This window comes from Nicotiana tabacum, chromosome 16 (assembly GCF_000715075.1).
Source record: "Nicotiana tabacum cultivar K326 chromosome 16, ASM71507v2, whole genome shotgun sequence".
Taxonomy (NCBI): Eukaryota; Viridiplantae; Streptophyta; class Magnoliopsida; order Solanales; family Solanaceae; genus Nicotiana; species Nicotiana tabacum.
The window spans coordinates 131,584,624-131,600,765 of NC_134095.1; the positions used below are offsets into that span (position 1 = coordinate 131,584,624).

At 39.2% G+C, this 16,142-nt stretch overlaps 2 long non-coding RNA genes and 2 other non-coding genes across 5 annotated transcripts; 1 reads left to right on the forward strand and 3 right to left on the reverse strand.

Moving 5' to 3' along the window:
• The first annotated feature begins 6,100 nt into the window (after nucleotides 1–6,100).
• Nucleotides 6,101–8,479, forward strand: LOC107829723 (uncharacterized). The gene is made up of 2 exons (XR_001658001.2): nucleotides 6,101–6,687; nucleotides 8,162–8,479. It is a non-coding gene; the product is annotated as an uncharacterized LOC107829723 (long non-coding RNA).
• A 503-nt stretch (nucleotides 8,480–8,982) lies between these two features.
• LOC142170769 (uncharacterized) lies at nucleotides 8,983–13,489 on the reverse strand. Of its 2 annotated transcripts, XR_012700293.1 has the most exons (5): nucleotides 13,230–13,489; nucleotides 11,429–12,028; nucleotides 11,194–11,276; nucleotides 10,857–11,078; nucleotides 8,983–9,558 (listed from the first exon to the last, which is right to left on the reverse strand). It is a non-coding gene; the product is annotated as an uncharacterized LOC142170769 (long non-coding RNA). The 2 variants fall into 2 exon arrangements; XR_012700292.1 differs by lacking the exon at nucleotides 8,983–9,558 and having other exon boundaries at nucleotides 10,741–11,078; nucleotides 13,230–13,487.
• LOC142171318 (U6 spliceosomal RNA) lies at nucleotides 12,081–12,187 on the reverse strand. The gene has a single exon (XR_012700890.1). It is a non-coding gene; the product is annotated as a U6 spliceosomal RNA (small nuclear RNA).
• LOC142171306 (U6 spliceosomal RNA) lies at nucleotides 13,285–13,387 on the reverse strand. Its single transcript, XR_012700880.1, has one exon. It is a non-coding gene; the product is annotated as a U6 spliceosomal RNA (small nuclear RNA).
• Nucleotides 13,490–16,142: the final 2,653 nt, after the last annotated feature.

Genomic DNA, 16,142 nt, shown 5'->3' on the forward strand with positions numbered 1-16,142 from the left:
GACCCGAAGATGCCCCCGATAACCTGGGCAAGCTGACTGAGCAGGCCTGAATGAACGGCCTCTACTGTGCTGGAACTGGCCCCTCGAAGGAGCACCACTGTAGCTGCCAGATCCTCGAGGCCTCTTGGTCTTCCTCTCCTCTCGCTCCTGACGGCGAACAGTCTCAATCTCATGGGTGATATCAACAACCTCCTCAAAGGTAGAACCAGTCACCCTCTCCCCAGTCATAAGAATACGGAGGTGATAAGTAAGACCATCAACAAATCTCTTGATCCTCTCTCGATTTGTCGGAACCATCCAGATGGCATGACGAGCCAACTAAAAAAACCTCAACTCATACTGTGACACAGTCATATCCCCCTGTAGAAACCACTCAAACTGTCTATGCAGCTCATCTCTGCGGGACTGCGGCACATACTTCTCCAGGAAGAGAACGGAGAACTGCTGCCAAGTAAGGGGCGTTGCACCAATAGGCCTACGCCTTTCAAAATCCTCCGACCAAGTAAAAACAGCTCCTGAAAACTGATATGTGGTAAAAGCGACTTCGCTGGTCTCCAGAATACCAGCAGTGCGAAGCATCCTCTGACACTTATCCAAAAAGCCCTAGCCATCCTCGCCCTCTGCGCCACTAAAGGTCGGAGGCTATAATCTACCAAACCTCTCCAATCTACGCTGCTCATTCTCGGGCATGACTGGAACCACATAGTCCTGAGCAGCTGCAATCGGCTGGGCTGGATGCGCCCCCGGCGTCTGAAGTCCCTGCACGACTTGCTCAGGTGTGCGAACGGTAGGAGTCTGATTGCCTCCCCCGGCTTGTGAAGTAGCTGCGACTGTAGTGGCTGAAACCGCCTGAGCCAGGCCAGTGCAAACTAATAAAATCTGTGCCAAGGCCTCCTGAAAACCCGAAATCATGATGGGCATAGTTGGTGCCTGAACTGGTGCTGCTGGAGCATCCATAGCCGGAGCCTGATCCTGAGCTGGGGCAGCTGGTGGATCAACAGGTGCTGCCCTCGCTGATCTGCCTCTACCACGACCACAACTGCGTCCTCGGCCTCTGGTGGTCTCAGCTGGTGGCACTGGTGGTCGTCCACCCCGCCCGGTAGCACGTGTCCTCACCATCTGTGAGAGAATGGAATAACAAAAGTTTAGTACTCGGATCAACAAGTTCGCACGATAAGAATTTCAAGAATATGAAGTTTTTCCTAAAGGTTCTGCAGCCTCTCGAGGATAAATACAAACGTCTCTGTACCGATCCGTGAGACTCTACTAAACCTGCTTATGACTCGTGAGACCTATGTAACCTAGGCTCTGATACCAACTTGTCATGACCCTAAACTCGAACCCGATCGTGATAGCACCTCCGTGAAGACAAGGCCAACCAATTAAACCCAATTCACTTTTTAAAACAGTTAATCAACATAAAAATAGTCTAAATATGATTTAAACAATACTGAATAGCGGAAATATCGATAATAATGCGGAAAGTCCAACCCGACACAGTCCTAACCGGGGTGTCACAAGTCACGAGCATCTCTAAACCATAATACTAGTCTGCTAAAGTCATAAACTACTACAAGTGTTTGAAAGGAAACAGAAATGATAGAGAAGTAGAGACATGGGGTTGCGGCCGTCAACAGCTACCTCATAGTCTCCGAAATCCGCCTGGAACTAGAGGAATCAACACTCAGGAGTAGTACCAGCTACGCCTGAATCTGCACACAGGGTGCAGGGAGTAAAGTGAGTACTCCAACTCAGTGAGTAACAAATGTAAATAACGACTGAAAGTAAGAAAATACGTAAAACACAAGGCATTCTATACTGAAGCAGTAAAAATCACTTAAAAACAATAAAATAGTGAAGAGTCAAGTAAATCCCTTTTCAACAAGTAAAACAAGTAATTGACAGGTAAGTAAACAAATAGAATTTCGGCCCTCAGGCACAATATCAACAAATCTGCCCCTCGGGCAATATCTCAGAACAGTACCAACCCCTCGGGCTCAATCTCAGAAGAATATCAACCCTTCGGGCTCGATCTCACATCACAATGGGTACCCACGATCACTGGGCATGTACAGACTCCGGGAGAGGCCCCTTACGGCCCAAGCACAATATCAAGCCATCTCGTGGCATGAAATCTAGGCCCTCGGCCTCATATCAATCAAGCCACCTCGTGGCGTATATATGCATCTCAGGACCTCGGCCTTATATTAGTATCAGTGTATCCTCACAACTAGGCCATCGGCCTTACTCAGTCCGAAAATCATTACAAGCCCCTCGGGCAATAGTAAAACAGTATCTCTCAGCCCAAAACATCATTTAAGTCTCAAAATTGAGTAAAAAATGGCTGAGTAGTAAAATGGTGGAAAAATAACGGGACTGAGTTCAAGAAATAAGTCAAAACAGTGAGGAAATGGTAATAAAAATCCCCGAAGGGTTCAAATCGTTGGCACGAAGCCCAAATATGGCAATCAACCCAAATCATGATGATAGCAAATAAGTTTCAGTCAAATACGCGGTAAAATCATCAGTTAGGACGGACCAGGTCACAATCCCCAATAGTGCACGACCCCACACTCGTCATCAACCGTGTGTCTTACCTCAATATAGTACTACGATGTGCAATCTCGGGTTTCAAACCCTCAGAGCATCATTTACAATCATTACTCACCTCGAACCGGCTAAATCTCTAGCTCGCGACGCCTTTGCCCCTCGAATCGGCCTCCACGCGCGTCAAATCTATCCAAAATCAGAACGAATACATCACAATATGCTAAGGGAACAAAGCCCAAGCGAAAACAATCGAAAAATACCAAAAATCCCGAAATTGGCCAAAACCCGAGCCCCGGGCCCACTTCTCAAAATTCAGAAATTTTCACAACAACGGGTTCCATATCTCCCCACGAGTTCATACATATCAACAACATCAAAATCGGAGTCCAAATGACCCCTCAAATCCTCCATTAAAGACCTCCTAAACTCAAGCCCTAATCCTCCATTTTTAGCCATTTAATCCCATTAATTATAGCCTTAATTCATGAAATTCTACCATAGAAATGTGTTTTAGGTCCAAAATTCTTACCTTAACGAAGTTCCCTTGAAATCCCTCTTTCAAATCGTTCAAAAGCTCTCAAGCCGAAGTCAAAAATGGTGAAATAACCCAATTTCGTGAAATGATCTAACTTATATGTTCTGCGCAGGTATACCCCCATCTGCGGTCCAAAATCCGCTTCTGCGGTACCGCATTTGTGGTTAACACTCCGCTTCTGCGGAAATCACTAAAGTCGGCCACTACCGCATCTGCGATCCTTCTTCCGCATTTGTGGTTCCGCAGATGCGGCCCCCACAATTGCATTTGCGGTTTCGTGACAATCCCCTCCAAAACCGCTTTTGCGGCTTCTCCCTCGTATCTGCGGCGCCGCACCTGCGGCCCCCAAACCGCAGGTGCGAAAACACCAGAAGCAGCAAATTTTCTGCAATCTCCCAAGTTTCAAATCTTCCCGTTAACCATCTGAAATCACCCCGAGACCCTCCGGGACCTCAACCAAAAGCACACACATAACCCAATACCTTATTCAAACTTGTCGCAATCATCAAAACACCTCAAACAACATCAAATCTACCAAATCACATCGGATTCAAGCCTAAGTTTTAAAAATCTTCCGAAATATACTTTTGATCAAAAATTCAAACAAACCACGTCCGAATGACCTGAAATTTTACACACACATCCCAAATGACACGAGGAAGCTACTACAACTCTCAGAATTTCATTCCGACACCTATATCAAAATCTCGCCTAACAACCGGAAATCGCCAAAATATCAACTTCGCCAATTCAAGCCTAATTTTACTTCGAACCTCCAAAACCCATTCCGATCTAGCTCCTAAGCCATAAATCACCTCCCAAAGCTAACCGAACCATCGGAACTCGCATCCGAGCCCTCTAACACATAAGTCAACCTCCGGTTGACTTTTCCAATTCAAACTCCCTTAAAAGAGACTAAGTGTCTCAAACCTCACCAACTCATTTCGGACTCGATCCGACCAACCCGATACCACAAAAATACGGATAACGAAACATAAAGAAGCTGAAATGGAAAAAACGGAGCGGTAACTCATGAGACGACCGGCCGGGTCGTCACAGTAGTATTGTGTCGCGCTATATGTATTCACTTTTTCTGAAACGAAACAACTTTTTTGCAGTCGGTCAGCTTTTCAGACCGACAAGACAACACATAAAATGTAGTATTGTACCGTGCTATACATATTCACTTTTTCTGAAACGAAATAGCTTTTCTGCAGTCGGTCAGCTTTTCAGACTGACAAGACAACACACAATTTATGTTTTTAAGTTGATTTGAGACAAATTGTGTTATTTTTAAAATTATTAGACGCGCTATACATATTCACTTTTTCTGAAACGAAACAACTTTTTCGCAGTCGGTCAGCTTTTCAGACCAATAAGACAACACACAATTTATGCTTTTAAGTTGATTTGAGACAATTTGTGTTATTTTAAAATTATTAGACGTATTATGCTTAATGTTTTAGTTTGTTAGATTAATTTGAAGTATTATGTTGAAGGCATTGAACTTTAATTTGAAGTATTAAATGTAAACTTTAATTTGCAACTTTGATACCGAGTTCATCTTAATATATATATATATATATATATATATATATATATATATATATATATATATATATATATATATATATATCAAAATTCGAATATAGCTTCTATACTATACACTTAGTAGTTAGTATATACAATCTTATATAAGCTATATAATTTACAAGAAATTGCCTTAGATAAAAAAAAGTTTTAAAAAAATAGTCAAGGCCCGTTTAGGCCTGTTTGGGCCCAGGCCCGACCCACATAGCCCGAGACCATTACTACACGATCCCGATCTGGTTACATGCAAAAGCCCATGAAGCCCGGGTCCGTTTAAGCCCGGACCACGAAGATCGGGTCCATTTGAGCCCGGATCGTTTGAGCCCGACCCGCAAAGCCCGTTTGGGACCGGACCCGGACCGAATGCCAGCCTTAATTTAGTATATGAACTGAGTGTAAGTTTTTTTCTTTTCTTTCAATCCTTGTGTCATGGAATAAAAGAAGTTCGTCAAACAAATAATTAGTGAATAAACTCGAACTCAAGAGAGTTAGGTTATTCCGTGCTTATATTTTTTAAATTTTGGTGTATTAATAGCAATTTCTCTTCGTGGTCTGCTCCGAGATAATTTTCTCGTGCTTGAAAGTTGGATCGTGAGTGGACAAAAGGGAATTACAAGAAGGAACCAATGCACTTATTATTATTTTTTTTAAAAGTCTTAGAAAGGACAAAAATAAAATTATAAAATCTATTTCCATGAAAAAATTGAACCACCGTATCTAAGTACAAAATTATTTCCGTTATATGAATGCCCATCTCCCCACCAAAATGGTTATATGATCGTTAGCTCTATAATTGGAAACATTTTTTTTTTGTTTGAAAGCCGCAAAAATTGAGGGGGGGAAAAATTGTTTTCAATCAAACGCCATTAGAAAATTTATTTTGTTCAGATTTTTCAGAAAATTGAAAAACTACTTAAGGTAGAGAAAAACTTTTCCATATTGGTGCTTAGTAGGAAAAAAAATTCTGAAAAATCAACAAGTTTTTTTTTTTTTTTTTTAATTCTGAGATAGTTCAACAACTATTCTTGTTTGCACTGAATCAGCACTTTATTATTGCTGTTTTGTTTGATTTAATTTAGTAAGTTTCTTTATCGTATAAAAGACAATGCGTATAACGATTCATTCACTTTGGTAGTTCTTTACCCATTCAATTGTAAAGTTGTTTACCCTAAAAATTGGATAACAATTAAACTTATAATGTGATTTTAAGGATACATGATTTCGGCTAATACCAATTGATAAATACAAAGATTAATAATAAAAATTGACAATAAAATAAAGCAAACTAGTGTTTGAACATAATTCAGCTCTCGAGCTTGAATACCCTCGAGCTTTGTTCGAGAACGATTAAAATGTGACAAGCTGATGAATAAGAGAATGTAAGTTAAAGTGAGAATATAAGATGGGAAGTATTGTATGCTTTGATATGCGTGAATGTGAGGTGTCTACAAAGTGGTTAAAACCCTCTTTATATAGTAGAGTAATTCTAACGGTTTCTGACACCAAATATTCTCCCTCCTCTTACTCGCCCGATTTGAGATATAGCACGCGATTGGAAGGTTCTGGAGAACGATTGTTGGATGAGTGTGAGGCGTTGGATTGATTTCACTCAATCTGAGCCTCACATTTATCAAGGGCTCGTTGTCAAAAGGGACCAGATCCAATTTTGTAAGGGGAGGAGGATTCAGAGGGATTTTTAGAGAGGATTTTGGAAAAGAATTTGAGAGATTTTTCTTCTTCAGCTTTTATTGTTCTTTTATTTCTGATACTGGAACAACAAAAAAAATCATTGAGTGTTCGGCTATTTCATTTCATGTCAATTATTGTTTAAAGTTTTTTTTTTTCGAAATCTCTAGAGTCCGTCTTCTTCATTTTGATTCTGGATTTTGGTTTAAAAATGGAAGTCATTTGAGAAGTTCAAGGTTGTTGCTGCTCGAGGGTTGATTTTCAGCTGCTATTTGCTTCCTTTTGGTCGATTTCAGTGTTGTATTAATTCAGTCTCTTATTTCCAGGTTCATTTCTTTCTTCCCTTTGGTTCTCGTTGTGAATCGATCTCTGAATGAACTATAAAACGTGTTGAAGTTTAAAGTAATAGTTGACATTTGTCATTTTTGCTGCTCTGTTCTTCTTGTTTTCAGCTTCTTCCATGATTTCACATGTGTGCTATTGAATGTCCATATAATCCTCTAGTCTTGGAATTCATCTAAACATGTAGCTGTGTGTGCTCATTTGCCCTTCTATCACTATTGGATCATGGTTTGTTTGGGAAAAATGTTTGAAATCTGGTTGCTAATTAGTCGAAGTTTAACTTTGTTCGGTTTTATTGTATCATGAGTTGTCAAGTTGGTGTGTTCTCGCTAGTTGAATCAGGTGAATGAATCATGTATTGATCTGAAATTTCATGCTTGCTCATGTACTAGTCACAAATCAGTCGAGTTACGCGTAGTTTTCATTCATGCCTTTACGTTAGGAATGCATGACTATCTGGACACTAAAATTCCAATCAGTTGAACTAGCTATCTATGTGCTCACAGTTCTAGTGGTCTGCTTCACTTTTGGCCAAGATTGGCACCATTGCAGCTGTTACTTTACTGGAATTAGGACTAAATATGCATGTCTTGCTGTTTGCTGAAGTCAATTTGCTAGTTTTGTTCATGCCTATTGCTAAAAATGTATAGACCATTTGTTCGCTTTCTTGCTTTTTTCAAACATGAGTCAGTTGTGTCAGGCTATTTGAAGCGCTAGTTTCTGTTAGAGTATCTGCATTTGGCAGCTGTGATGGTGATAATCCTGCTTCTTAGATTTTGGGTTCAAAACAGAGGTTAAGTTGTCATGCGAAATATGTATGTACAGAACTGCATCCATTTTTCTTTTTCACTTGAATAACACTCTTGCGCTTGGATTTTGAAATAACTGAATCATCGTCCCTTAAGTTTCATAGCTTTCTTTTGCATATTCACCAATACTCGGACATGAACTGGGCTTTGAACGATTCCTGGATTGCCGCTAGCTTAAGTCCTTGATTTATAATTAAGTTTTGTTCATAGTTGCCCCATCGATTTGAGTTTCACTTCTAGAGTTAACAGTTCTTAAGAGGTTAAATATCTTGTAGTCTTCTCTTTTCAGTTTCTCCTTGTCCCATCGGCAGTAGTACTTTGATATGAGTGCCTATTTTACTCAGTTAACTTTATTTGGCAATGAAGCAGTAGTATATCAATGAACATTTCCCCAGCCCTCTTTGGCAATTAATTTCTCAGTTTGCTTAACAAGGGGAGTGGTCGCATTTGGATGTTCTGGGGGCTAAAGACAACTTGGTCGATCTGGGGATGAATATTTATGCTAATTTTTAAGTCTTGTTAAGTCAATGGAAATCCAAGTCGTGCTTTAGTTATAGTTGTTGGTTTAAAATCCATTTTTAGGGTATCAAATTAAGAATGAGTCAAACTGTTGCAATTGGTTTTTCATGTTTCAAATAGCTTTGTGCAGGCTCATTTCTCTGCCGCTGCGTTTAATTTTTTGAGGTTATGTGGAGTAAATCAAATTTGCCAGAATTTCTTATATTGTTGCATTCACCGGAAGTTCTTTCTATTTAAACAAATCTGGTGCCTTGGAGTGTTTTATTAGCCAGGTTCTTTCATAGTAGTTGCTTGATTTTGTATTCAATTTGTACTCCATGACAATGAAACACTATTGAATGTATGAAGAAAGAAAGTCAGAAGAGTTTGGCATTAAAAGTTTGTCCAGTATAGTGAGACAGGGGTCAGTTTATTTTCTGTTCGTTCATCAAATTGTTTTCTTTGCTAATGATGTCCCTATCAGTTTAAGTTCAAATCATATCTTATTATTTTACGTATTGATGAGTATTCAGGAATTGTGCTTGGATGATTAGATTTGAGTTGGGCGCCCTAAGCTAAAAAGGGTTGATGACGTGAGTTTTTTTAGTTGATTTATTTGACCTCGCGGAGTTTCAACTGAGTTTAGATTAGTAATTAGTCTTTGAATATTTTAACTTGCTCTAGGCGCGTCATAATAAAACATCACAACTACGGGTACGGTTCCCGTGACGTAGTCGTGACATTTATTTTCTAAAAATCCGGGGGTACATTCATGTGACCCGGCCACAATTTAATCTTGTCAATAAAGTAAACATGTTATGGATCGTGGGTACGATTCCCGTGACATGATTCGCAATGTGTAATCAAATAATTAATTGTATAATAATTAGATTATTAAAAGCGGTTTTAAAAGGAATAAAATGCACATAGGTTTCAAAGATGTTTTAAAATCAAATAAATAGGCCAATAATAACAGTTGAGCAACCGTGCTAAAATCACGGAACCCGGGAATGCTTAACACCTTCTCTCGGGTTAACAGAATTCCTTACCCAAATTTCTGTGTTCGCAGACTTAAAACAGAGACAATCTTCTTCGATTTGGGATTTGAAACCGGTGACTTGGGACACCATAAATTATCCCAAGTGGCGACTCTGAATAAATAAATAAATCACGTTTTGATTGTCACTTAAATTGGAAAAAACTTCCTTATACCCCTTCCGGGGTGGTAAAAAGGAGGTGTGACAGGTACAATTCTAATTACGGAAGTAAATCCCATGATTAGCCTGAACAATCGCCCTTGATCAAATTTGTTCCGGGATTTCCGCCGTGATCTTCGACCGATTACGAATATCTCGTCTTTCCGTTATTGCGCCTTGCTCGAAGTCTGTCATATTTGGTCTTGATCGTTGCTGGCCTCGATCTCGACAGGCACTTCGATTCGCGAACTCGATACCTTGTCTTCGTGCTCTAGTCTGATCCATTACGAAGCTGACCCTCGATGCAATTCCCATATACAAAAGTGCTTGCAATATATTATCAAAGCTTCCACTGCATAAACAAGAAAGTAGGATAATGTTCCCAATAATGAATGGTCTACGTAAATGATTCAATTAGCCACCCATACCAAACCAAATAACCAAATCCACTAATGCTTTCAAAGTTGAGCCTGAGTTTTCTGCACTAACAGGTTAAAAAATTACCTACAACAGATAATTATACACCTAATTTGAACATATGAAATAAGAGTAAATAATTCGCTATAATAGGTAAAAAATATACTTAGGGGTCGTTTGGCTGGAAATAAGTTATCCCGGGATTAATTATTCTGGTATTATTTATCCTGGAATTAGTTATCCCACCCTTCCATAAGGATTAAAAAACACCACAATTCCGGGATAACTAATCCCGGAATTAGTTATACCGCGATTTTGTCCCCATAAAAAATGGGATAAATTCATCTCAAATTTAATTCCGGGATTAATTATCCCTTATCCCTCGTACCAAACGAGCCCTTATAGTGTTAAAAGAGCTTTACACTACCAATATATATATAAATTAAGTTCTTGATAAAATATACTAATTACTCCTCTTGTGGGATTACATTGGGTATGTTATGTTGTTGATAAAATATACTAATCATACACTTTGCAGAGACCTTTTAACCAGCAAATATACTAATCATTTAAAAGAAATGATGCTTCCAGTTTCAAGTTCATGCATTCAAATCTGAAGTAAAATTCTTTCCTTTTCAACACTTTTTCATTACATTATAATCCTTTAAATAACTGCATTGGTTCTATCATGGAAAAACATATATTCATAATTTTCCAGCATTCCTGTTTAGCAAACAGCTCATCACTCAGGAAAGTATCCAAGGTATTACATTTTACAACATGTGACTCTAAGAGATATAAATTCAAATGCAAGAAATAACAGATCAATCTGGACATACATCATTAGTTACTAGTAGCTACTCAGCAAAAAAGACGTAAAGTGCAGATTTCAGGCAACTTAGCAGAAACATTTTACTTGTAGTTCAGGTTTTCAAGATCAAGCTAACATAAAAAAAAAAAAAGAGTAAACAGCAGCAGAAGTTTGAAATCTGCCATAGAATATTACTACAATTTCTTACGATTGAAGAGGGAGCTTGCACTTTCAGAAGATCAAGCGCAGATAGGAAAATTTTGCTCTTGGATTATCAGACAGAAGAAAGTAAAGAACTACTTCATGAGGAATACAAACAATTGAATTTACGGAGAACAGGAACAAGGTAGTGAATAATTCACTTGAAAATATTAAAAATTCAGCTCACATTGTGAACAATTGTCTTTGATCTGAGAACATACCTACTATGTTAAACGTATTCCGATGAACATAAATAGAGAAGATTATAAACAAATCGAATCATTTTAACAGAATTAGCATCACCGGAGCAACAAAACTTTCTCCTTTCTACACCGTTTCTGTTACCCGAGGAAATTCAATGATTTCATCAAAATTTCCAAACTCAGGCGAACCATTACACATCATCTTTTGTCAGAGAAAAAAACAAGCTTCCAACTTCCCATCTGCAAAAACAAACATCAAAATCATGATTAGCTTCCAAACTAGCGTTGAGATAAATCATGATATCCAAATCTGAAACATGACTAGTCTTCAAAGTACAAAATGATGAATGTTTACCTTTTCAATGTACTGATCTTTAGGAACTTTGAATAAGTCAGGTGTAATTTCCGTCAACCACAACCCTGGAAATAACGTCTGCACTGAAACATCAATTCACATTACACTATCAAAATGATCATCAACAACAACTACTGCTATGTGCAAATTACAATCTTTTATATGTATTCCATATATTTAGTCCGATCATCATAAATCAAAAGCTTCAATTTATAGAGGAAATTTTTTTACTTACATCCAAATTCTTTTGAACAAATTTAGCTCGTTTCTTGGGTCTACGAGGTGGCCTATGTCCAACCATCGCCATGAAATCCTCCTCGATTTCTCCTCGCGAAAGGGGAACCAAAAACTTTACTCTCTGTCTATTCTCGCCGGCGGTAGAAGCTCCGGCGGCCGCTCCACCGGCAAATCACTTCGAAGTGTCGGAGATTTGTTTTCCGTCCTTAACAACGACAGAGCATTAGTTCTATTAGCATCAATCTTCAACCCTCCTTTCGATCCACCACCACCACTTCCGCCGGCACCGGCAACGAATCTGTTAGGCTCCTTACAAGCCGCACGCCGAGTCCTCAAGTTCCACAGCCTGGACAATTCACAGGCATATGATACAGCCGCCGTCGCAGTTTTCGCCAGCGGCGGAGACAGTTCCTTCTCCGGTTGCTCCTCCAAACCTTCTCTAAAAGTCGCATCTTTTATCTTATCAGCTTTCGTTTGGAGATCAAACATGAGTTTCTCTCTCACAGCTCCGATTCCCTCACCGGCATCCTCTTTTTCCGGTGGCCTGATTTTCCGATCATTTGACTGGCGCCATCCGATCGACACAGACCCATATGACCTGCGATGAAAGAGGACCATAACTTGTTTAAAGCCAGATCAAAAAATGTCAAAAAAATTTGGTCCATATCTCGATTTGTGGGTTTCATCCTTGCGCAGCAGGGGCTATATTAATCTTCTCCGAGCATTCCAATTTTGCTTTCATTTTCAAGCACTATATTTCCTTTTCTTTTTTTTCCTTTTTTCAATTATACAGCATACTCCTCCATTGTCCCTTCCAGATATAGATAGTTACTTCACCGTAGGTGTAACTTAATCGTTAACATTTTGCTTTTTATAAGATTTTGTTCCTCATCTATATTTTACACAATCACCTTTAATGAAATATAGGGTGTCAAGAACAATTATAACTCAACCAAGAATAATACAAAGAGCATGATTACAAGCCTTTTTGACTACTACCAAAAGAAAAAATATTTTCTTTGCTTTTCTTAGATCTCTGCAAAAAATTTCACCTAGGATTTCCATTCCTAGTTTTATTTGCTCGAAATCTCTTGAAGCTGATGTCAAGATTCTAAATTTAGAGGGATTAAAACGAGCTTGAACTAAGAACAGAAGGACAGTGGGATGTAGTTGAGTTAGAGAACAAAAGAGTATAAATTGATGCACAATAACTATTTATTGTATTCATCCAACAAATGCGTCCAATAAATGTACAAAAGAATGCCATCCTATATTTCCGCAGACATAACTATGTTTGTATATACACAAACAGTCATCCACTATTTCTCAACCTCACTATCATCACGCAAAATCACTTATAATGTATATCAGTAGCAGCTAATTGTACTAGTTACTACATTAACTTTCAACAATGGCTGTAAATATACTCAGTTTGGGTTTTCTTTTCTCGCACAATTTGTAGAACAAAATGACGATCAATTTCTGTATGATTTATTCGTTCATGGAAGCCAAGAGCAGCAGCTATCTAAATAATTGTTTTACTGTCACGAAAACATGAAAATAGCTACTTCACTCTCACATAAAGCATGCAATAGCAAGGATATCTCAGCTTATAACTCTCTAATCGGACCAATTATTTAGATGGTTAGTTCAACAACTAAACCACCCAAAGGAAATGTTAATGGATATTTGATAAAGCAAGAAACTTTTATAACAATTTACATAACCAAAGAGGGATAATGAAACAAAACAAAACAAAAATAATGAAACAAAACAAAAATAAGGAGGACGAAACAGACCTGAGATTGAATGTTCGAACAAAACCCTAACAAATTGAGGAGAGGAAAAGGAAAAAAAAATTTGGACCATTTCTCGATTTGTGCGTGTCATCCTTGCGCAGGGGCCATGCTAATCTTCTCTGTATCGTTCCAATTTTATCGGATGTCCCCGAAGGGACGAACTCCATTGTAGTTTTATGTTCTGGTCGGTATGGGACTAGCTGGTTGGGGGGCTTTTCGTCGGAATGGAATCAGAAAGCCTATTCCTTTTCTCGTTTAGTTAGTGTCTTAAAGCCCATTAGAAGATGGGGTGGAAAACATTAAGCCCGTTGAGAACTGCATATTTTTAGGGCTTTTTTCAGGGAGAAATTTAAAAATAGCTCGATTTACAAGTGATTATTCAAAAATAGTTATAGTTTTAAAAATAATTAAAATTTAGTCACTTTTTATATAAAGATAAATTTGAACGAAAACGCTATTCAAAATCTAGAAAAACACTTCAGTATATTTTCCAGTATAATATATTAGAGTTCCAGTATAATATACCGGTCCAACATAATATGCTGGAGATTTATACTAGAACTTTTCGCGTGTTGGAGTTCCAGCATAATATGCTGAAAGTTCATACACAGATGCACCGATCTCCCGTATATTATGCTAGAACTTTCTGTGTTGCAGTAAAATAGGGGCTATTTTTCAATGACTTTACAAACGATGGCTATTTTTTAATGACCAGTCCGAAAACTGGCTAGCCCGTGCTATTTTTTTTACCCTTTTTCACTGTTATCCCGCGTCTGAAACTATTTACATTCGAAATTTTAATAAGGTGTGACAACGTACCTACATAATTAGCAGGAAAAAACCCTAGTTATAGATATTGACACCATATGGCCAATAAGTGTATATCACAATAATAATATGTATATTAAAATTTATTTTTCCTTATTTGTATGCCAATTTCTCCTCCTTTATGGTCTTCAAAAAGTAGCAACCTACTAACACTGAGATACATAATGATATTGCGCTTTCGCCTTCCTTCCGCTGGCAGAAACATGTAAATCCAGTCTAGTCGTAGTATTTGTTTGACTCAAAAGATATTGAAATCTTTTTTAATAAATCAATCAAAGAAAATGAAGGGGTAAATCTTAGTTAGACATAATATATTCCAGATCAATGAGCTAATTGAACAAATAGTACATGAGATGAAATAGAAGTAACCAATCTTATTGGAACTTTCGTTGTGACTCTCATTAATCAAAGGGAGAGGTTCTTTTACATCTCTTCTTCGAGATTGCTAAATTGTTCTTTTTCTTTAAGAAGACTGCAGAAGAGGGAGGCGAGGAGAGAGGGAGAAGCCCCCTCAACCGAAGGTTTTCCCTTCCTATATATAGTCATGAGACCTTTGCTATTTACTTGGTCTGACTCTCTCTTGCACTAGCTTTCTTGGTCGTTCCCTGGACGTTGTTTCTTCCGACTCGATGGATGTCGTGAGTGCTTGGACGTAGAATAGACTATGTCGCCTTTCAATACCCTGTCGCTTGGACGGGATGTTGGTCAGCTTGACCGCAGTGGTTAGATTTTGACCAATACAATTAGTCCCTCCGTTTGTCGGGGTCGTCCCCTGCCGGGCCAGGCAGACAGATCATGAGCGCTACAAATTCGAGAAAAATCTGACTTCTCGTTTCTTAGTTATGCTTCTTAGGTTTCAAGTGAGATGACGACGTTCTTTCAATATCCTTGGACCATTGCGGCTGTTTCGGAACCGAAACGTCGTTTGGTGTTAAAGCGTTGTTTCATGGTTGCCACCATTATGACACACGTTCCTGGGGAACCGAAACATTTCGTGCCCTATCAGATGCGATTGGTGACTCTTGGGTTTCGCGCTCGGGGGGATTTATGTCGCTTATAAATAGAAGAAACACATCATTCGATTGACACACTTCTCTGCCTTGTACTTCAAAGAATTTTGTGGATATACTTTCTTCCTGATACTCTGAATTTTCATTCGCCCCTATTTTGACTGAAAACTTTCATCCTTCCTTTCCATTGTCTTTTTGCCACACCATCTTAACAAAATGGCTGGTGATTCTTCTCGCACTGATTTCCCTGTCACATTTCGGTGCCAGAAAATGTTGCTTTGGCCACCGGAGGAGTAGAAGTGGTGGAAGATGAAGAGGTTCCATCAGTAGTCGAGAGCTTGCCTCGTCCTAGGAGAGAATGGAGCGATTTCTGCGGTCGCGCCGGGATGGAGCAGGAACCTGTCCCTTCTGTTATGAAAGAAGAAGACATTGTAGAGTTGAAAGCTAGGTGGGGAATCCCCAATTATGTTGACATGCGATCGGCAATAGGGAATGACATAGTTCATTTTGACCGTCCTATGTACTGCATGGTCTACGCCTACCCCATTCTTATCGAATACACATTTCCTCTCCCTCTCCTGGTGGTAGATTTCTATCATTATTACGAGGTACGCCCCGCCCAACTTTCATTGTATCTGTACAAGTTGTTCCTTATATTGCTCAAGTTTGCGAAACTCGCTGGTCGTGAGATCACTTTGGATCGCATGCTCAATATCTTCGCCCCTCAACTCATTCGCGGCACAATGCTTCATATGCGTTCTCGGGGGTCGAAGAGTCTGGTGGTGAAAATGGAAGACAGGGCTAACCGTCGTTTCTACGAGAATTACTTCTATGTGCGGACCGAGCACAATGTGGCGGATCTAACGGGGTTCCCTGAGAAGTGGAACTTCACGCGTAAGTTTCTTAAGTTTTCAATTGGCTAGATATCCGATTGCTTTTTGTTACAGTACTAAAACCTGTTATTTCTCTGCAGCCGAGAAATTGCCTCTTCCCTTAGTCGATGGTATCCGTGAGTGGGTGAGCGCCATCCTTCCTCATACAGCGGGGGTTCGTACATGGTCGGCCTTTTATGACA